The sequence below is a fragment of the Aquila chrysaetos genome, chromosome Z (assembly GCF_900496995.4).
Source record: "Aquila chrysaetos chrysaetos chromosome Z, bAquChr1.4, whole genome shotgun sequence".
Taxonomy (NCBI): domain Eukaryota; kingdom Metazoa; phylum Chordata; class Aves; order Accipitriformes; family Accipitridae; genus Aquila; species Aquila chrysaetos.
In genome coordinates this window covers 47,859,891-47,883,698 of record NC_044030.1, presented here as the reverse complement: position 1 = coordinate 47,883,698, position 23,808 = coordinate 47,859,891, and the positions used below count along the sequence as shown (strand labels likewise).

At 36.1% G+C, this 23,808-nt stretch overlaps 2 long non-coding RNA genes across 3 annotated transcripts in view; one reads left to right on the top strand and one right to left on the bottom strand.

Moving 5' to 3' along the window:
* LOC115337383 overlaps window positions 1–23,808 on the bottom strand; it is a 71,594-nt gene that overhangs the window by 2,620 nt on the left and 45,166 nt on the right. For both annotated transcript variants that reach the window (XR_003922119.1, XR_003922120.1), the window contains one exon: window positions 1–100. This is a non-coding gene — a long non-coding RNA (uncharacterized LOC115337383). The remainder of the gene's footprint in view (window positions 101–23,808) is intronic.
* Window positions 4–23,147, top strand: LOC115337384. Its single transcript, XR_003922121.1, has 3 exons — window positions 4–102; window positions 5,380–5,386; window positions 23,065–23,147. It is a non-coding gene; the product is annotated as an uncharacterized LOC115337384 (long non-coding RNA).

Here is a 23,808-nt window from a genome sequence, read left to right as displayed (position 1 = left end):
CTGCTTGTATCACAGCTCCAATTTTCATTCTTCCTATTGGAGAACTCTTAATCTGTGCCCTTCTACTTTGCTGATGTGTTGATAGGCACAGATGCTCAGACTGTGGGGAGGCAGACAGATAGCAAGTCCAAAAAAAAAAAAAAAAAAGAGACAGAACGAGCCATAAATATTCATTAATAGAAACATGAAAAAAAAAAAAAAAGAAGAGAAAAGGAAAAGAGGGGAAGGGGAGAGAATTGATACTATGCCAAAGTTAATAAATGATGGCATGCTTTGTCATCCAGACCACATCAATAGTCATCTTTGAACAGTTAGATAAACTCTGTCTCCCCATTTTATTATCATAATGCTTGGCAGTCTCAGAATTTTTAATCTACTTCTGCTGAGAACACAACTTTGAGTAAGTAAAGCAATGTTTACAGATGAAGCAAAGACCCTTTCACATCTGTTTAATCTCAGTGCAGGAGCACTAAAGAAATTTTTTGCTTTCATGCAGCATTTTGTCTTTTCCCTTTCTGTCACTTCCTCAGGTTTTACAGTCAGAACATCTCACAATCATCTCCTAAAATGTCCTCTCAAACAGTGGAGACCGTATAAATTCTTGCAGGCTCAGGAGTTTTCTTCACTGTAGTAATTAACATGCACATATGTAGGTAATGTATGTTCAAAAGGCTTGGAAAAGTACAAGATGGCACTGACAGTGCCTGGGAGAAGAGACCAAGTTGGACACATTCCTATCCTTTTGTCCTATTACTGTGACAAACATTTCTTGCACTGATATGTACATGAGATACAACGCTCTCATAGCACAAGCTTCCCCTTCTTTTTCTTCCTATCAGCTACCCCTCTGAGCCTCAGGATTGCATACAGAGTAATTTTAAATTTTAAAGGGTCACCTTCTGCTTCCATTTGCAGAACAGGAAACTTCCTGTCAGTTGCATAGGAAGCATAATTGGAAGTCTAATGAGTGCACAAAAATCCTTATTATTAACTGTGTTCACATTCACATACAGCTTGCTTTTCTGCTTCTCTTCCTGAGTTAGAGCTTCTTTAGTGAGAGGTTATCAATAAAGTGCTCAGATCGTTAGCTAGCATTAAGTTATGCCTTCAAGCTAGTCCTCATTTTATACTATATGCTGATTACAGGCTAACAATCAAGATTAGGTAACTGAAATCATGTAATGTAGTCCAAGGCTACTGCCCCTACCAATTTCTGAGAAAAGAAACCATACAAAGAAAACATATATAACAGTGGCCTATTTTAACTTTTAATAGCACTGCCGATATCAATACCAAAGGCAGCTGTATGCATAATTTTAAATTTTTTCCTTGGCTGCTGAAAATATCCATACCTGTGTGCAACTTTAATAGTAATGTCAGTAAAATATCTGATCAGGTCTGGTATTCTTGGACAACTAAAATTTGTAGAACCTGCTTCACTGTAGAGGCTCCAAAAGAACACCTCCACTACCTATCCTGAGACAGAACAGAACATTTCATGGTGTAAAACTTACAGCAAGAACTCTTCTAATGTATTTTCCTCATCTATTAAGAATCAGTATATGCCAGCATGCAGTACTTTCTGACTATGGAAGGCACAACAGAAAGTTTACGAAAAAATAAGCAATGATGGGGTTTCAGTTCAATTCTATGAACAAAAAAAAGATATACCAGCTGAAAAAAAAAAAAAACCACAAACCAACGCTTTTATGACTGAATCTCTTTTGAATCTCTCACTAAGCAGACCTGGGATTCAAAATGGGAATAAAGATTTCTAATCCCGAAGACAGACATCCAGATGCACATCAACAGCATTCAACATTTAGAGGGCAGCTGGTAAACTGGATTGTATTCCTTTTGAAAAGCACTATGACAAAGTTGTTTATTCAGCAAAGCAAACTGTTCCCTGTGTCCATTAACAAGGTTGGCTTTGTGCAGCACAGACCTCTGCAGTGCTGACTCCTGTTTGGAACCATTTCACAGTAATTAGAAATAAGAAAAAAGGCTGTGTTCATAAACAGCCCAGCTCAAGACCTCTTTCAAACCACTCTTTCTGAAAATTAACTCAGTTGTAACCCTCTATGAATAACAGAGTTACACAAACAGGATAGGGAAAAATATACTGTTAATAATTGTCAGCTTTCTGTGCAAAATTCAAGTGCAAATTTTATGTAACACTACCCAAATAATCTGAAATTATGAACTATGACTTGCTGTGCAATTCTCTCTTCTAAGGCTACAACCACAGTGATTTCTGAAGTGCTTAACAACAGTAGGAATATGTGATGAATAAAAGAGTTACTATCATGAAAGAAATCAAATAATTGAATGATTCACTAAATCTGTAGTGTAGATCTGTGTTTTACTTATATATGATTATTATGGAATACTACACAGTCAATAAAATAGGAATGGGAATATCAGAAACATTTTCATCTAGAGGACAAAATGATAATAAAATAGAGAAGGTCCTTCAGCATTAACAGTACAAGAAGGTATGTTAAAATATTAAAAACTAAACTTGACAGTGTCATATACGAAATGTTTTCAGGGAACAATTATGCACTAGGGAGGCTTATTTTGAATTTCTATAGGCATCTTGCACTTTAGGCAGCATTTGCTCATGGAAGTAATCCCCCTTAAATCCATGGGGCTACTTGTATAAGTGCCAGATGTCATAAATAGGGGCTGCAGTGATAAGCACTAGTGCTTCTCGGCTCTCTATATGGTGGCAAGGTGTTACACATGAGATATGTACATTTGCAATATTTTCTATTATCAGTTATGACAAAAGAGAATTAGATGGTTTGGACTTAAAATTTTTCTAGCATCCTATACTTTTCTGATTTTATCATAAAACTCATTTGCTAGAGTTAGATGTAGATAGCAAAAGTATGTGCTTCAGAATACATTTGAAAAGGGAGAAATTCTGAACTTATTTAGAAAAACATATAGTTAACTCCCATTATAAAAAATCTTGCAAATTATTTGGCATGAATCCAATAGTTTTCTGTGTAATTCAGTCTCATTTCTAAAATCTGAAAAAGTAACAACAAAAAACTAATTGGGGAAAATACATTTCTTCAGGTCACAAGAAAGAGTTTAGCTTGTAATTTAATTGCTGTATACTAGATTTGTGTTCTAAAATCAAACCTGCATCTGAGATCTAGCAAGAGTTATGTTTCTTGTACCTGTATAATAAATGTCAAATATAAATATGAAACAGAAGTAGGAAGAAAAATAAAATCAGTTGAGGTTCTTATTAAGAAAAATAATACTGTCTAGAGTTAACACGCAGCACTCCCAAGTGTTTTCATGTCTCATGGCCAATCTTTTTCCTACTTCACCCCGTTCTTAAGGAAACAAAGATATACACAATTGCTCTTATGATGACAGTAGTGTTACATTGCATGGGACTTGTGGTCTCATTTTCAGGATTGCTTGTAAAATTAGTGGTGGACCAGTTCTATTTCCTAATAAAGTTTGCATCTCTCCATTGCTTTACTTGAAAACAAAACTGGGCCTTTTTGACAACTTGGCAAAATGAACTGAGTTTCCTTTCAAGGATCATAAAGAACTGGAATAATTTTTAGCTCCTACATCCTGTGATTGAAAAGACAGTTCTAGCTATTTCAGCTTGGTTGTAATGGACAGACTGAATTGAGGGGACAATATGTTGCTCCTCTAATGCTTGTAAGAAATGAATTCTAAACACCCTGAACTTACATGTCTAAAGTTGTCAGCATTAATTTGAGCAATAAAGTAGTCTTCAGGTAGGAATGGTTGTCTTGTTTCCACAAACACAAGTCTGTGTATAACTCTCAAATACTGAAGGGAAAGCCTTTTCTGCAAATTATTCTCATGTCTTTAAATAGTGAAAAGCATTAGAGATGATCATTCCATGTTCTTTAAATTCAATTTTACACCTAACACAATAAATTAATAACAGTAATTTTCAATCATTAAAGCCCAACCAAATTTCATAAGGGTCATGTTGTTCAAATATCTTTTTTATGCTCTGATGAATTGATAGCATCAAATCACAAAAAGTTTTTGGTAACTTCCTAGAAGTCATTTCTTTTCTTTTCTGTAGAATTCTGGGATACAACTTACAGCTTATTGTTACTAAACATGGCTAATGTAGTAGAATTCATTCTGTGGATATTTTAATTCTTATGTTACTATGTTTTCTCTTTAATTTAGTTTTGCTTTTAACAACAGAGAGGTTCATGACAGTTACATCTTTGATCCTCCATGTGAATTCTAATTGTAATCTGCTAGCTGTACTTTATCTACTAAAAAGTACAGCAGATTTTTATCTCCATTCTACCTACTTCTTTTCATTTTCAGATTTCATCATTTGTTTCTATTGTACAATGCCAATACTTTTTTCTTCCAATGTGTGAGCTCTGATTCTTCTGAAAAAAAAAAAAAAGAAAAAAACCCAAACCCCTATGTACTCATTTTCTTTAAAAGCCAGGCAAAAACCATTAAAAAAATATGCAAAATAGAAAAAATACTGTTTCAAAAAGTTCACAGTATGACTTTCCAAAGTCTGAAGCAAGGGTTAACTCCAAAATGCAAAAAATAAATTGATAGTACATAACTATAAGTGGAATACTTTTATCAGTAACTGCATCACTTTCTTTACATATTTTGTTTGTCTAAAGGTAAGAAAAGGAAGCATTTTAGCAAGGCAGGCTTTGAAGACTTTCCAAAAGACTATGTTTTGTGAACAGTGTATATCTGTGCTGTCTGTGATCAACGGACTCCCTGGAAAGTTTTACCATTTTCAGAAAAGTTGACCTGAAAGCAGTATCATCTAGAATGGTATCATCAGCTGGTCAGCAATCTGTGGTCACTTCTACTTCTGATATTTTTGAAAACACTGTCCTCTACTGGTTGTGAGTTTGGAATTGAATACTCAAGAATTGCATTCTCCAATGACAGGTCTCCACAGGCAGGTCAACAGTGGATGAAAAACCTCTGTGAAGATGAAGAGCATTCATTATTTTCAATATAGATATTTGAACTGGCTCTGTGACCAATATATACAACCTTCTGAGATGTCAATAACCATTAGTAATAAGCAAGAATAACCAAGTTAAACCATAATTGTTGTTTCAGCCTCATTTCTAATCTCTCTTTTTTTTTTCTAGAAACAGCTATCCATAAATCCTTTGAAACTCCAGACTGCATCTCCCAGTATTTTAGCATGAGGATGGTCCTCCAAGGGACTCTAGCATGTTCATAACCAGGCAGTAAAAAGATACAGTTAGCTCTTGAGGGTGATAGTGCAGAGACCCCAATTTGCAAGCTGCTTTTTAACTATTTCTACCAAGCATTTTGCAATACAAAAGAAAGCATAGAGCAGCAAAGGGCTAGAGTTTTAAGGCTTTTAGATGAAAATCTGTGGAAATGACCACTGCCTTTCATCAAGAAATTGCCCAGGTAAGAAGAGAGCGCAGAACATTTCCACAACTCCTTGACCCTGTTCTGATAAGGACAACACAGTTTAGAGTCTCTATGGACTGACAGATTTGCTAATAAGAAATTACTGTATGTATTTCACATGCAGGTGCTTTTTATTTGTTATTGTCACTTTTCTACTGCTATTATCTTCCACTCACCACCTGGACTTGGACTTAAATTGGAGAATAAATCATCAGGAGATCTGCTAGTTCAGAAGTCAGTCTTCAAATCTCTCCTAGGAAGTTTTTTGTGCAAATACTAGATTAAGAATTTGAGCATTTTTATGTCCTTGCTCATTCAATGGGTGGTTTAACTGCAGTTGTCCAATGGCCCATCTAAAATGTAATTCTCCATTTTCATGGCATACAAATGGATAGAACTGGAATCAGCTTTCATCATGTAGCTGACTTTTCCTATTCATTATATTAAAGTAACCAGGCAGTCCTATTAGAGAAAAAGCATGCATAAATGCAGATCAATTACATTCCTCCTGACTATCAAGTACTTTCCCTGATCTAATTATTTTCAACCTTTTACAGGACACCAGTTCATTATACCACCAAAAAATCCAGTTTCTGGCATAAAAATTGTTTTAAGACCACTGTTTCCCATTCTTTGTTAACTGAATACATTTTGCTCAGAATAAAAGTAATAGGAAAAACTCTTTAGCTGCATAAAAATCCTTTGTTGGTACTTTTGAACTCCCTAGTTGTGGACTACAAAGAGTCCAGCACGCTGCCTCTCGCCACCACAGAACAGAAGCACTGAGTGCTGCCTTTTTTTTTTTTTTTTTTTTTTTCGATCTTGATATATGGGATACATTACTGAGTGACTATTAAAAGGTTTGTGAACCTTGATGGAAATCAGAGGTGAAATTGACAGTTCAGATGTCTGGTCTGGGTTTAAAACATCTATGGTAATGTATTTTTACTTATAACAGAGACTGAGAAGGAAAAAAAGAACCAGCAAAGCAGTATACAGACTTATATTACACTCTTTCTCTGCTCCTGCCCTTTTCCTAAGCTGTCAAACCCAGAGCATTCTCTGAAAAAGAAATTGATTTCCAGGCAGGTTACCAATATATGTTATTTCTTATTAGTTATCTCCTTAGGATATCACTAAGACACAAAGCCTATATAATTCTTTTCAACTACAAACAAGGAGTCAGGATCTGTGCTGGCTTGAAGCGTGTGTCATCCCTGAATTTCAATGCAATGGCCTGGAATAGATTTTTTTTTTTATTTAAACACTTCCTATTATATGTAGGAAGCTTTATAGAACAGCTAATCAGAAGGAAAGCAAAATTATGCTAGTTAATCAATTAATAGTTAAATAGATTTTGACAACTGACATTTAGCTTTACACCTCAAGAAAAAAATTACAAAACTTTGAGCAAGGAAAATTCTTTGATCTATTATTTCTGGTGAAACATTAATATCCCTTAAATTCAGGTCCCATCATGAAACAACATCTAGTCCTATTTTTTTCCACTCATCAAAACTATTTTTACTGAACATGGGATTTCTGACAAAAATAAAAACAGTTATGTTTTACAAAAAAAACCCTTTCCATTCCTTTGAGGGAAAGGGGGAAAAGGTTTTCTTTTGCTTTTTCCTAGTTCTTTGTCAAAAAACATTCACACAAAAATAATTTCCAGACCATCTGTAGCTTCTTATTCTTTACTTCCATGCACTGACAAACTTCGTGGTGGATTTATAATCCATTGAACTCTGAAAAGGCCAAAGAATCAAGAGCATTCAAAGTGTCAGTGCTGGAAAGTCTATACCTATTGTACAAATAGTTATAATTCACACAGCTCATTATCTGTTCAAAAAATAGTCGTGGTAATCAGTAGTAAATGTTTCTCAATCATTCTCAATGGACTTCCTGTCTACTGAGACTCTAAATCTCTTTTGGAAATAATAGAAGAAAGACAATCACTGACTGTCACCACAATCATGCCCCTTCTTCAGAAGCATATGGGCACTTTGCATGATCTACTTTTTGAGACAGGCACAAGTTGCAATGACAACTTTCTCAAACTTTGGAGGAGTTTGGGTGCATGATCTGGGCTTATGTTGTAATGGAGCTAAATCTCAAACTCCCAGGTCAAGCACATCAAAAGTATTTACTACATAGTTTTTGCTGGTTTTAGTGGAACACATCTGAAAGTATACCACTTATTATATTTACTATATATATGAAGCCCACTGTCGGTACTGCATAGCATATGAGGATCACTACAAGAGATGAGGATGACCCTCCATAGTCAATGAATACCTGAGTCACTGTATAAACACAGACTCAAACCTAAGGAGTTTCTAACTGTAACTATAGAAGACCAGCAGTGACAGGAGTCTTTAACACAGAGATCTTTGAAAATAAATGACAGACAAATAAGGCCTTATCTATTCAGACAATTTAATGTTAATAAGCTTGGGTTAGAATTTACAGTCCACTAACTCCTCCATACTAAGAGCACCTTTATGCAAGGTGCTTTTAAGGTAGAATAAGTTGCCTCATGCTGTTTCCTCACAGGGAGTTAATGCAGAGTAACCAGTGTACTGTAAATTTGCACCCCATCTTACTACGGAATAAATTCCCTGAGTAGATAAGTCTTAATACAGCATGTATAGGGAAATCAATGGTTAGGGTTGAGTAATTAGTGTGAAAAACTATTCAGGTTTGCTAAGTTTCTCATTGCTTTTTTTTCACCGATCTCTTTTCACAGCTTTTTCTGTGGGATGAGTTCCTGTTTACAGATTTGCCATATGGTTATTCCTTTCAGGATCCTAATGGTCACATGCAAAAAAAATTGGCATCTCCAAGAATGAAAAAATAATAATGCAGCTTTGTAATTGATACCTGAAGTACTTATTTCCTGCTCATAAAATGTTGTGTCAACAAATCAAGAGGTGGAAACACTTCATCCTACTTAACTGATAAACACACTACAAACAAAAAGATGATAAATAACCAAACACAGTCAGTTCAAATTTGTTTGTAAACACCTCATGAACTGAAACATGCTTGCATAAAGTGGTCAAATCATTGCAGGAAGAAAAGAGGGATTAACAAAAATCTAATTTTTGGTGTGGACCATTCACAAGCAGACATAAAATAAGGCTAAACTTGGCAGGGAAAGAGTCTGAATCTGCCCATAGAAAAATCATGTAGCAACCAATCTGAATTATTGTTACATTGAAATTACATTATTTAAATGGTCACTGCATCTTTAAAGCCACAGTTGAACAACAATTGCTCTATTTTGTACCACTTCTGGGAAACATAAGCAGACCCACTAGAAAAGAGTCCATTAAAATGCAAATGAAAATTCCCAATCACCTGAACACTGGCTTTTTTTTTTTTTTTTTTTTTTTCCCCAGGACCGAGATGTAAGCAAGATCAAAGGAGCATTTGAACTGCTAAATTTTAAGAGAGGAAACTGGAAAAATAATAGGTCTGGGAAAAATTGGTGCTTTAGAGTTTATATTTTCTATAGTAAAAAGAACCAAGTATGGTAGTTAACTCATTTCTGAAGACAGGACGCTTCAACAGAGAGCAAATATTTGTATTAAAATAAAAATAATAAAAAAAAACCTGCACTGAAAACTCCATTGTTAAATAAGAATAGAAATCAGTATCTTTCCTTATATGACAAATCTACACTGTGAGGAGAATAACATGTGCCAGGGCCAAGGGAACAGTCTTATTTACACAAAGAAGTTTTGGTACAGTAAGGATACCAAAGAGGTTTTTAATACTGCACAAACAGAACTGACAGACTCAAATTTCTGACAGGAGGAAACAACTCTGAGAAGTTGACGTACTGAAACCTAAAGTGGGACACATTTTATGTTTCTGTTATCACTCCACATTTCACTGGACTTGCCTGCTGGGAGCATACAGAAGGTAGCATAGCAGGAAAAGTTGTGTGGAGCCCAGAGAAGGTATACTACAAAGGACACAGGTATTCCCTGGAGGCACTGCAGCTCTCTAAGCACTTACAAACTCATCACCATGGTGAAAATTTCAGCATGCATTTCTCCAGGGACCAGTTGGGCCAGAAAAGCAGTGGGAGAGGGGAAGACAGACTGTTTTCTCCTCCCATCCTGAGCTGTTGCACTACCTGCCCTGTGAGAGTAAAGTAGCTGGAGAGGTTACAGAAGGTGTTTTCTTTGAGACTGCAAGAGGTATTTGAGGCCTATGTTGAACCATGGGCTCTGTACAAGGTGCAGGAGTGAGCAGCCAGCTTGTAATGTAGCGTTTCAGAGCTTCAGAGAAAGCTCTTTAGTCTGGGATGGCATAGTAGGTGCAAACAAACCAAGCTCATCAGGCCCCAGGCTATAGCAGAATCCTGCTCCTGATAGTCTTGATGAAAAATTATGAAGTTTGTGTTTGTGCAATTTTACATATTGACATTTAAAGGAAACTATATCAGCTGAAGTTTTTTTGTTTCTTCTTGGTTAATGTGATTTGGGTACCACTGATATCCTATAATGTTGAACTTCCTGGCATGTGAGGGAAATGCAGGAAGAAAAGCTAAATAGTAATTTTGGACAAGAACATTGCAATTGTAACAACCCTTGACCAAACTGCTCCACCTGCTGCAAAAAGAGAGAAGATAAACACGGGATAGTTATAAAAAAATCTGTCTTTCAGCCCTATAACAGCAAATTTAAAAAGAATCAAATTCATTAAAATAATTATCCATATGTATATCAAATATGGACAAAAAAAATCTGGAAAAATATTAAATAAGTATGAGAAAAGATGTGAGTGCCTTGCAAAGAATGCAGAAACACCTAGGTAGGACAGATGAGTACGTTTATGATATTGTTTATAGAATGTTATGGTCCGTAGATAGGCCTGTTCAGTCCATAGTAGACTAGCTGTATCATCCCTTTTTAGTGTGAATTCTGGCCACCTTCCACATGGCCAGCATCTAGTTCAAAATTACTTTTCCAAAAGGTTCAGAATGGACTTCCAGTTCTACATCAGAGAAGATTAAAACAGCAACTTGGAAAAAGAGGTTTTGAGGCAGAGATATTTGTGCATACAGTTCTTGCAAGTCACATATATACTTTCATATATATATACACACACACATATGAAGATGTGTATTTTTAAGGACTTGACTTGGACTAATGAAACTGAATAAAATGTTTGTGCTCATCAAAATAAAATCAAAGCAGGTTGTCAGCAGAAGCAAAACAAAGGTATTCTGTCCCAAAACATTAATGAGAAAGGGAAAAGAAAGCAAGTGTGTGAAACCCATTGCTTGTCTCTACAGCATAATGACATCCAGGTGAATGACAGCTAATATATACTCTCAACTGGGGTGACTTTTATAATGCTCTGGACCTTTTTCATTTGTTCTTACCTCACTAATAATTTATTTGGCCCAAGGGACCATTAAAGTCAATGGAATTACACCAGACCTGAAATTCCGAATCTGGTTCCATCTCTCCTTTACACAGTTTATAATGGCTTGAGACAATGACAATCCTTCTGATGACTAAATATTATTGTTAACCTACTTATTGTTATTAAATGTTCCCTTCATTACTCTAGCATGCATGATTTTAAAATCAGCCTAACAGATACGCCGTGTTTATTGAACCCACAGCACTATGTGTTAAGAATTAATAGGGATTTCATGATGAATAATTATTCAACTTAACAGTATTTTCCCTGTGGGGTTCTTGCAAGTTATCCCATAAATAATAAAACAGTGACTGTAAACATTAATGTTGAAAGGAACTTCATTATCAGGGCTTTCAGAGAAACATTTTCCTGTCAACTCTAACACAATGCCATGAAGTTTTTAACTTATTAAAGAATCTCTTTACCTTATACTTCATGAACTCCCTTAGGTTATACACTACCAGAATTAGTTGTGCTGCAAATTTTGACCCTAAGTCCCCAATACCATGCTGAAAGAACCCACATCTGTATCTCTAGTCTCATAGTCACACTTTATTCTTGATCTTGAAATGATGAAAATATTTATAGATGTGCTTTCTTGAACCATGCAGTATGTAGACAGTTGAAATATCTCGCCCCAGTCATTTTAATCAGGATGCCAAGGAAATGCCTACACAACATTTTAATTGCAGTAAACAAGTGCGTAATGCTTTTTGAAATAAGCTGGCTACAACAATGTCTTGTTACAACTACTATCCACTCTTAAAACAATAATCATTAACCAGTGCATATTCTGCAGTTCATGTCACCCTTTCAAAGACAGTACATCAAATAAACAAAAGAGGTCACCAGCTAATAACCTAAAACTTTTGATTAATATTTGATAGCTCTGGCTGAATTCAATAGTAGACTCTATTCAGCCACTACCTTTTGTTCCAAACGAAAGTTTAGAAGAAAAACAAAAACACTGTTGTAAAATGGTGTTTCTATGCAGTTAATCACTAGAAAAGTAATAGTACTGTTGGAGCTTTAAGAGAAATAAACACTTGTATTTCATTACATCTTTTGTTATTATGTGGCTTTGAGGTGGAAGAAAACAACCCTGATACTCTTATTTTATATACCTTTATCAGGAGAAATAGTTTGAATTATTCTGTTGGTCTTTAGAAGACAACTCACTATTTGTTGTTGCTTTTTTTAAAAATATGACTGACATTTTGAAAGAAGAAGGTATTGGAGAACTGTCTCAATAGATGCAATACTGCTTTTTTGTATAACATTTACATTTATAAACAATACACAGCTGAATTCTGATCTTATTTAAGAGAAAGGCAAATTCCCAATTAACTTTGATTAGAATCACAGGTGGTCCTGTTATACATCTTGAAATCTACAAAAAATGATAGTTTCATCTTAATCCTATGGTATCAACTGTACTTTGATGCTTAGATGATATAAGCGACTGAAGGTGTCCTTCTTTTACAAAATAAATTTAGATATCTCAGAAAGATATTATTCAAATGTATTCACCAGCCTAAGAAAACAAAGCACACACAGGAAAAGAAATGGTATATCAAATAACTTGCACTAGCCAGTGCCAGCAAAAATTTCAGTGCCAAAATGTACCAACTATAGAAACGATATAGTTTACTCTGAGGCAATGTCATGTTCATGCATGACATTGCTGTTATTTTGTCAGAAGCCTTTACAATTATTTGTGAAGATACATTTGCTACAGATAAATATGTCACTTAACACTGAACACTTAAGCCCATGCAGGAATTTACTTGAAAAATCATCCAACGATTACCATATTACTTTGGAATATGTTTTCCTCAAACTCCTCACAGAGGTCAACGCTAAATGTATCCCAACTTTTCCATTGCAACAGTTAAAAATCCCTACAGATGCTGTCATCAACATTCATTCCTCCAACAGAGCCATAAAACAAACCCTGGCATCTCTTACACACAAAGCCCATAACATCAAGATTATTTAAAATTTTTAAAATATTTTAAATATTTAAATATTCTTTCAAATCTTCCCACATATACAGGTATGTTTTTATGTGCACAGATAGAAAAGTGAAGTAGGTCTGTCTGCTTCAAAATTCTTTCTTGGAAGGATGGAGATAGGGATAAAAATCTTAGCAGTTCTCTCTAAAATTCTGAATATGGAAACAATTTCACACAATTAAACTGACTTCCCTGCTACCATAACAAACTCCTCATGTTTGGGAATTTCAAAACTGCAGGACAAGACAGGGGATCAGAAAATTAAAGAATGCATTTTTATATAGTCAGAAGGGAACCAAATTAAGTTTGCAGCCACGTTCTTTAATCTGTCTTTTTCCCAAATTTTATTGCTTGACTTTGTAATTTAAACAGCAGTATTTAAAATGTGGTATTTTGATGTAACAACTGTGAACATTTATGAATTTCATTAGGAAGTGATTTGGAGTGAAAGCACAGATTAAGCATAACAGAAATAAATTATCCCCTCCTCAAGTACAAGGTTGCAACATTGCCTCCAGGAGGCTTTTCAGAGTACTTTGTATGGTTATGAAGGACATATGGCATGCCAAAAGATATTCATTAATCACATCCTTACTCATCCAAGCTAGCTCAAGTGGGCAGTGCTGAAACCCTCACAGCACATAACCAAAGCATGTTCTGTGTGAACATTTCTATTTGAACATCCCCTCATTGCTATTCTCACTGTAAGAGTCCTTAAATCCTTCATTCCACAGGCACTAGATTTTATTTTACTAATGTCTCCGGCTGTTCCATGAAGCTCAAGCCCCGGAGCGCCTCTCACTGACTTTCAGACAGATTTGCATGAAATGCATCTACCAGCATTTAAGCAGTTGCTACAGAAATCTCCTCCTCCGAACAGGACTTTAAATCTTGGTCTAAGCTGGAAAGCACATTCATCACATGCAGATCCTTCCTAATACACGACTTTTATTAAACCTTAGTCTCTCAGCTAGGAAGGACTACTTCCAATACAGCTCTAAGGTATCTCCTGTACAGCTTGACCCTCTTCACAGTTTGTGGTTTCAATTTCTCTCAGTGCTTCCTTTATTTCTTACCCTAGCCTCTATCTTCTGATTGCAAAGTTTTCACCTCCATTTCTCTTTCTGATGACCATTATCTATGGCAAAACCAAACATGTTTTCAAACTTTTTTTATAACACTGCTTTTTTAAAAAAAAAACCAGTTCCTGCAAGAAAAAGATACAGGCTACAAAAAAAACAAACCAAACCAAAACAAAACAAAACAAAAAACAGGAAAAGAAAATTTTCCTCTTCGTTGGTATGATTTCAGTAGATCTGTCTTCCATTGTTTCCTGTCATTTAGTCATGGTTCCCTAGGTACCCTATTCCTTTCCTCAGGTCACTCTCAATTCTCTTTGTCCTACATTCTGAATCTTCCACATCCCCAATACATCTTCCTTAATGAGCCCAATCACCCCACAGAAGTAATTCTCATAAAATATAATCTAAATATGTGCTAAACATCTGAAATAAGTACTGTGAATTTCAAACTAACCATTGCATCATGTCACAGACCTCTTTTTAGAGTCCCATGACTACTGTTGTGTCTAAACCATGTGTTAGATCATTTGCTGTGTTAAACCATCCACTTCACCCCATATTGAATGTTTTCTTGAACCATATTTTTTTCATGCTTTTACAGCTTAGAGATATTAATTGTTCCTTTAAAACATATTACTATATAGCAAGTGCTCCAGCAATGCCCATTCTGAGCTCTAGCAAGAAGTAGAGGAACTCACAAGACAGTCAATCATGCAAGCATGCAAAAATATCCAATCAAATAATTAGATGTGGATATGTTTTCTTGAAGGAAAGGGCACCAGAAGAATTTTAAGCATCAGTCACGCCAGATTTTTTTGTCCCTGATGCCCCTTTCTGCTGCTGCTCTACCAGTAACTCATGTATTTCCAAACACTGCACAGTACCTCCTCTCCTGCAGAGTCAGTTTCAAGTTATTAATAGGTTGTCTTGAGAAGACAATACACTGAGGAGCCCAGAAGAACCTTAATCTGTAGCATATCATAACAGGGGCTCCAGTGTGAAAATATTAACAATGCAATAACATACAATAAAGTACAGCTACACAGTAGTTGCTTGTAAGGATGACCCTTAAGAGAAGAGTAAAAAAAGGAAACTGGCAGCCCAACAGTACATCTGAAGGATTAAGCTTTTGTCAAGGACATGGAAACTGCATTGCTCTACCAAACACAGATTTTCATGGCAGGTGTCCTACTGAAAAGTGGAAAGAAGAGGACTTTCTAAAGCACAGGCAAGACTCCCAAATGAACAGCTTTAAGAAACACATTAAGACTAAAATATATCAAATAAGCAAGAAAACTTTTCTGCTTCATAAATACAAAGCCCATCAATTTCAAAGACTTTAGGAAAAAAGTGAATGAAAGCATTTATCCCTGTACCCCCAGATTGTCTGCACTGTTGTTTTTTTGTGGGGTTTTTGTAAAGCTAATATAACCCTGTGGATATTCTTATTGTCTGATATAGTGGGGATAGCAATTGAAAGCTAAATGTGGGAATCTGAAATGCAGTATTTCAAATTGACTACCACACGCAGAGCAGCAGTTGTAATATTTCTATTTCCTCTGCTGTTAGTCTAGAAACAGTAAAACTCCTGCTGGCTGTCTTATCAGAGATGTAGACAAACTAAGGGAAAGATCAAGATCACCTCTGGGAAAAACAAGATGAACATCCCTGTGCTTTAATGTAAATGCTCAGCACTTCTAGCTCAATACGGAATGACTCATGAATTTCAGTAGAAAATTTGATCTTTGGAGGATAACCTTTCCGTTCCCAACTATTTAATTCACCTTGTGTATCCTATATATTTAAGTTTCACAAATCCTGGCAAATAGTCCTCTAGTGAGAAGTCTAATGCAAATGATGTAAAGGTGCCTTATGTTGTGATGGGAAGCTATTTATTCATCTGCAAAATCAGCTTAGGTTAGGAAACTCAGAGAAATTAAACATACACTTACTGTTGGATGCAAATTTGTTTAAATAAATATGAATTTATTTCACTGATAAGTTTTTCAACAGGATTTGAGGAGACTAGGCACAGAACCATAGGAAGGGTGCTTAACCTACACTTGTAAAACCTAAGTAGAAGACTGAAAGTGCTATTGATGAGCCAGAGTTCATAAAGTAGACTAGGAAATAATTCAGAATTTACAGCTCCAAATCTCATGTTGTTTATAAGTAGCAAGATCAGGAGAATCAGTCAAAACTCATTTATTTGGTGAGTCACTTTGGTTCTCGTTCACTTGTGTGTTTCTTTGCATCTCAGGAAGCCCAATCTGTCTGCATCCGTAATTGGTAGATCCTACTAATATCTTGGAAAGGTTTCATAAACTGAAGGTTTTCTCTTTAGTAATAGAAGTCAGGCTAAGTGTTATGGTGGTATGATGCCTTTATCCCTTGCTCAAAGGATTGACTAGAGTTTAAGGTGTGCGAAGAATATCCAGTTGAAATTGTTAGCCAATGCCTTTGAAAGCAAAGTTGCAATAAGAAAAAAATGTTATTTTTATTATGTTAAGTAGAAATGGGTCAAAATGCAAAAAACTTAATTCTGCCCAGACTTCCTCAGAATTCCATAGTATGTGCCAGTTGTTGCTATCCTGACTTGTGAAGGTTTTCATCATCTTTGCCAAAAATGTCCCTATAGCCATTTATTTTGGCTGACGTGACAATTTTTACCATGCATAGAGGGAAGCTTCAAGGTGGTAGATGTCAATTATTTATGAACTAGATTCAGTAAGTCATTACTTATGGGAGTAACTGAACTGGCTTTGACAGTGCTACTTGCTTCAGTAATTACAAGTAAAGAGTTCGCAGCCTGATCTATAGCTTATCACCCACTTAATATGAAGAAAGGGCAATCCAATAAACCTTATGTTCATTTTATATTCCACAAAGTGATGCACCTAACATGTATGTTTGCTATAATCCTGATACTACAGATTATTACTACTACCAATGAACATTTTCATTGCTATTTCTCTTTCTGACGTGTATGTATAAATCTTAAATCCTGAGCACAAAAGAGATAAAAGTTTTGTTCTAGAGTCACTCCAAACTATCACAAGAAGCAAAATGAAAACTATACAAATTGAAATGGTAACATAAATTCCTGTGGTCATCTACTGCAGATTCCAAGTTCCTTAACATGTTTTATCCCACCCTTGCAAAAATAAAAGTTCCTTTGGAATGATGGTGAATACATACATCCTGTATTCTGCTTTATTAGGTATGATACAGTTTTAAAACATGTAGGAAAACTACATTCAGAACATCCAAAAGAGTCCTATTCTTTTACATTTTTACTTTCTACAGAAAGCAGTGAATATTTTTTTCTGTCCTGACTTTAGAAATTGCAGAGTTTCTGCAGAGTTTAAGAATTCTCTTTGGTATAAAAAGGAAGCAGTGGGTTTTACTCTTGACCCAAAGGGATTTTCTGTGCAGAGGAGTGAATATGTGCTGAAACAGTGTGTCAATGGCTTCAAATACCGCAGTGAGGTTTGCTATAAAATGGGAGGGGCAGAGGGAGGGAGGGGTAATTGGGAAGATCCCAGAAGGGCAAAGTCCTATTCACAAGTGGTTGAAATTCATCAGAACGAAAAAGCAAAATTGGTGTTCAGGTGACAAGAGAGGCAGGAAAAGTCGCACGCCAACTCTAGGACATGAACAGAGCAGCTTGAAAGCTCTCACTGTCGGCTACCTGGAGAGTTCTTAAAGACATGTTCATGGCTTGTTATCTATGGCAGAAGAGCTGGAGGGAGGAAAAAGAAAAGGCTCAAGCTTCAGGGTTAAAAATGTCTCTGAAAACCTTTCCCCTCTTGGCTACTATTGAATATAACAACTGGGTTTTATGAGGAAAAGTAGAAATATCCAGTCTATGTTAGCATGTATATACATATGTATATATAAAGACACACATGTATACATACATACACACATACATATATATCTATATATGCATATACATGTATGTTCATTTACATATATAGATACACTATGCAGGAATTTAATGTAAGTGAATATTCATTTGTTTTTTTTTATTTTCTTAAGACAGACCACCTTGCATGTCTCTTATAGGTTCTGGAATGGTTTCCGTGAGTGTCTTCTGGGGATCCCACCTCTGGCAAACATCCATAATTGCACTAACCTCCATTAAAGAGTTATTAAATTGACTGGAAAGTTCTAGGGTTAATATATAATCATCACTGCATGTAGAATTTAAACCAAAAGTTGATCGGTATGCTTATGTGTGGGATGGTGAAGTCAATGGTGCCTCCCATTGGCAATCAAATAGGACTTGGAGCCCAATGTTTACTTAAGTAAAATAACAAATTGAGGATTTATCCTATAGAACATGCTTGAGAGGAAGGAGAAAAGAAGAGTCATCCCAGTCCATGAATTCACAGTTCTGTGACTCACCATGTTCCCTAAACCGTAAGACAGTAAAGAAATAGTACCATATCTGTGATAATTGATATTGCTATAAATTTACAGTACAGGTTACTTTCAGTCAGAGTACCTTTTCTACCCAGAAGTGTTTCTTTGCTTTCTATTAATGATATTGTTACAGGCAACATGGCCTAAAGATGTCAGTGAGACAAAGTTTACTTGGAGGGGAAATAGCTTTCTTTGGATCAGTTTAAAAAAAGAAATTTTAGAGTATCAAGAAGAGGTTCTGCACCCAAAAGCTTTTTTTGTTTTTATCAGTTACTTCATCCAGTCTAACCTAAAACATTACTTCTGGCTCAAAATTTTGCCTTGATCTGGTTAATGGATTGTTTACCAAAGGCAAATCTGATTTTCCTCTATAGGTGGGAAGAGCAGCCTGTAGTGGGAAGGATGCTGAGTCCACAGGAAAGGAGTAAAGAATTCAGAGAGCCCATGGTGGGACCCAGGCCCACGCACAAGCTGCAGGGAACAGCTTTCAGGGCCTTCTTCTAGCTCTGGCCAGTTGATGCTCAAATGGGACTGGGGCAACAGCTGCAGGAAGTTAGTTCTCTCTAGTTTCATTCCATCTTTGGAAGGGGGACGTGAATACTATTCTTGCTGGGCCTGCAGAGGACTGTGAAGATGTTAGGGCATCTAACCTAACTGGTTAATATAACCTGATGAACACCAAGTATCAATACAGGCTGGGGGATTTAAGGATTGAGAGCAGCCCTGCAAAGAAGGACTTGGGGGTACTGGTGGATGAAAAGCTGGACACAAGCCGGCAATGAGTGCTCACAGCCCAGAAAACCAACCATATCCTGGGCTGCATCAAAAGAAGCATGGCAGCAGGTCAAGGGAGTTGATTCTGCCCTTCTACTCCACTCACATCAAGACCCCACCTGGAGTACTGCATCTAGCTCTGGAGTCCTCAGCACAGGAAAGACATGGACCTGTTGGAGCAGGTCCAGAGGAGGGCCACAAAAATGATCAGAGGGCTGGAACACCTCCCCTGTAAGGACAGGCTGAAAGAGTTGGTCTTGTTCAGCATGGAGAAGAGAAGGGTCTGGGGAGACCTTAGTGCAGCCTTTCAATACTTAAAGGGGGCTTATAAGAAAGATGGGGACAGACATTTTAGTAGGACCTGTTGTGATAGGACAAGTGGTAATGGTTCTGAACTAAAAGAAGTTAGATTCTGACTAGGTATAAGGAAGAAATTTTTTATGATGAAAGTGGTGAAACACTGGAACAGGTTGCCCAGAGAGGTTGTAGATTCCACGTCCCTGGAAACATTCAAGGTCAGGTTGGATGGGGTTTTGAGCAACCTGATCTAGTTGAAGATGTTCCTACCTATTGCCAAGGCGTTGGACAAGTTGGCCTTTAAATGTCCCTTCCAACACAAACAATTCTATGATTTTATCTGAGAGAAGGCTTTGACAAGTCAAATCTCAGCTAAATTTCTTTCTTGTGAACAGATCTTTGCCTAGGATAAGAATTGGTGTGTGTGAGGAATAGATTATATCTGCGAGTCTACCCAACTGAAAATGAACAGAGATCAGATGAAACTCTGTCCTCTTTAACCAAGTTCTGTTGGACTGTAGAAGAAAGACATTTGTCTCATTTTCTTGATCCTACTTATTTTCTCCAGTTTCTATCATTGGGTGGTATTTCTCAGCTTCTTCCCCATTATGAGAGAGGGTGGACAAATGGGTCCTTGGTAACTGATCTCTCTGCCACTGTTTTGCAGTGTGGGTGTTATATTATCTCTGCCTTTTTCCTTATGTGAGGACCTCAGCTAATTCAGGAGTAAATCTTTAACAGTTATCCATTGTTAGATGTACCTTTCAAACTCAGAATGATCTCCATTTTTTTCAGCTAAACAATTTGTCATACAATTCAGGTAATGTGCATAAAAGTGTACTGTTCAACTCTACAGAGGGGCTGCTCTGTCGCATCTAAGCAGAATGTGTTTAAATGAATGAATTAATCATGGCTTTCCATTTCTATCTGCTCTAATTTCCCTCCATCAGTCATCTTCATTTATTGCCACCTTAATTGCCAAGCTATGACCTCGTGTTTTGTAACCTTTTCTTTTATCTCTTTATAACCCTAAATGATTTGCACATATCATCTTTAATTGACACCTCAGTGTGACATCAGCAAATGGAGAGGAAATAGACTACTGAGAAAAGCACAATGTCCTAGTCATTCCATCTATTATGTTTCAGGAAACCACTGAGGACATTTGGGATTTTATCATCCTTTGGCAGGATGTCTTTGGGTGGAGAGAATTCTGAATTCAGCTCACAAGAAAACCAAACCATTTGTTAAATCAACAGCAAAGAAACTAAAATCTTCTTGTACACTTTGATGTCAATCACTAGTAAATTTGCACAAGGCACATGGCCCCAAGGACATAAATCTGGGTTTTACAGTCCCCAAGGACCCGGGGTATATTTTGTACCCTTTACCTTGGAGTGATCAGTATGAAGTGTTATAAAATTTCATGGAGAGTATTCAGAGTATAAAGGATTCACATACTAGTAGCAGCACAGACTATCTCAAAATGAGGAAAAAAAATTTTAAAAAAAAAGAGCTTGAAAATCTTTATCCCCTCTCCTAACAGCTGTTTGTCCTTTATAATACCATGGATGCTTTGATCAAAACTGATCTAGACACAACTGTTTTCAAAATAATATTGATGGGTACTGTGTTGAATGCATTCAAACCAAAGAATGGTGTGTAAAATTTTCTTCCTCAGCATAATTACTGGGAAGCAAGAAAATTAGGAAGATGGGGAAGTAATTTAATGCTATCCTTTCTTCCCACCATACAAACACCTCTGGGTTTTTTAAAACTCAGCTATGTCCAGGAAGGTTTTCTATTGTTTACTGTACTGAAATGCTTTGAAATGGCAAGTTCAGAAAGACTGTATTAAAACAGTTTTAATAGTTTAAAAATGTCAGTCTTTGCTGTGTGAAACATAGCATTGCATATGGTTCTATGTGACCTTACAACAGTAAGTAACAACAGGGTAGCTAAGCCGCATAGCTTAAAACCTAGATCACCACTTTGAAAACATAGGAAATATCTAAAGGTGTAAGACATGATCCTCTAGGCTAACCGCTGAATTTCATTGTGTATTGAGTTTGTCAAACCTTTAGCATTATTACAAAGAACAGTCTTTGTGCTTGAACAACCATCATAAATTGGCAAGTTTAAGTCATTGGGATCTCTCAAAACATTGGGATCAAGAAGAAAAAAAAGCAATATGTTGAATGATTTTGCTTCTCATGCTAGGAGTCATCTATGAAGCTATAACCATGTATATTCAGAGATTATTTATTATACAGGCAAGTTTGTTTTTGTTATTATCATTTTGGCAGGTTTTCAAGCAAAACAGAGCTATACTAAAATGTACTGCTGTATATAATCTCACTACAGTGCACCATGTACTCTCAATGTACTGCAGGCATTTCAGACCTTGCAAAGTAACTCAGCATTTTGCTGATTAGTTGAGAAGTTGTATGTCTAATATCTCAGCAGCAGCTTGCTCCAGTGTAAAATACCAATGATAAAAACAGGGAGCAGAAAGTCGCTTCTCCAGTAACGTCTTGTCTTATAAATACTTTCAAATATAAAGTCCTGGGTGAGATCAGTATAATGATATATGTAAGCAAAGTAGATTATTAATTATTAAACTGGTATTTAAGTTACAATAATGACCTTTTTTTTTAACAAACATAAAGGGTTAGGGTTTTGTTCAGGTTTTTTTTCAGCTATGTATTTTTCATCATTTTGCAGAACCAATTGCACTATACAAAATAAACTGGACATGAGTTCCTCTGCTTGCAAACTGGCAATTTATTTTGAGTGGCAGGCAGATAAAATAAGTGATTGTATGAAACAGGTAATAAATGTCTACATGAATTAAATCATTCCACATGAATAAGATATAGAAATGTTGGTTAATAGAATGGATGTTTCTTTCTGAAGTACGGATGTATAACCTGTCAACTTGTTATTTTTGCTTAATATAAAAGTGTTTATGGAAGAAGTTACAATTCCCTCTTAGACTAAACTGTTCAAATATGATGTAATTGAACATTTTTAGTTAAACTCTGATTTAGATTATTACTAACCTTGTTATAACAATTAATGACATAAACTTAAAATCTGTAAAGCAATTTCATCCCACTGCTAGCAAAAAATTCAGAAGAGAACACTTGGTAAGTTTCCAATAAATACCTCATTTTATATCTCTTCACTTAAAAATACAGGTAAAGTCATGTCATGTACATTGAGAAGGTTTAAATTCATATGCCTAATACAAAAAATTGTGTTCTGATATAAATAATAATTGGTTTTGGCTTCTTACAACATTTGCTTCCACTCTATAAGCTTCAAGTTTATTGTAGTTTCCTAGTGTAGACTCCACAACATGAATGGGACATGTATGTGTTTTTCAAAATCCAGAGTCAGCTTTCAGGGAATATTGACTCACTGTTTAACATTTATAAATAAAACAATAAGCAAAGCTGTTGGAAAGAACATGGAAGCAGCAGGCATTAAATTTGTTTGGCAGTATGATAGGTTGATTTAAATACATATGGTCATGTTAAAAAACCACTTTTCACTCACCTGGCTAGAAAAGGGTATGCTCAGATATGTTGTTGTGTTTCATGTTTCAATGAGTAGGTTTTTTTGTTGTTTAAATCAATGGGGCCTTTCAAACAAGAATATAGGATAGAAACATCATTGCAGCAACATGCCTTTTGAAGACACTGTGGCTTCTTCAAAAATGTTAGTAACCAGGACTGGAAGGTGAACCAAAATGCAGTAAAAGATAGTACAGCTCCTATGGAGAAGCTCCTACAGAGGAGCTCCCTAGGAAGGAAATATTTACTGCAATTTTTTCTCTCCATAGTCCTGCCTCATTTCTGAAGGCAATAATTTACAGCAGAACCTCAGTCTTGCCAAAAATCATTTAGCAGCCTATGTATAGTGTACATAAGCATATGGTTAGGAGAACAGAACATACAAACCCCAATGTTTGTTAGAGCTCCCAAGTGTTGTGCAATTCCCCAGGCCCACGGCAGGCATTCCATGTCTGCATCTTCCCCAGAAATCCTGCCAATATGGAGTATGCGCATAAGCATATCTAAGATTTGGCTGTTTGGTCACTCACATTCTCTGCCATATTGAACAAGTAGCCACTCAATCGGGGATCATTCCTTAGATGCTGAGCTTTCTGGAGACATTGAAAATAGAACAAAGAGAGACAGAAACACATTAGGGGAGCAACTTTTTGCAATTCAATTGTCCCAAATAAAGTCCAGATAGTTCTCTGTGACACTAAGAGAAAATTTTTGCTCTTTCCTATCCAAAACCCG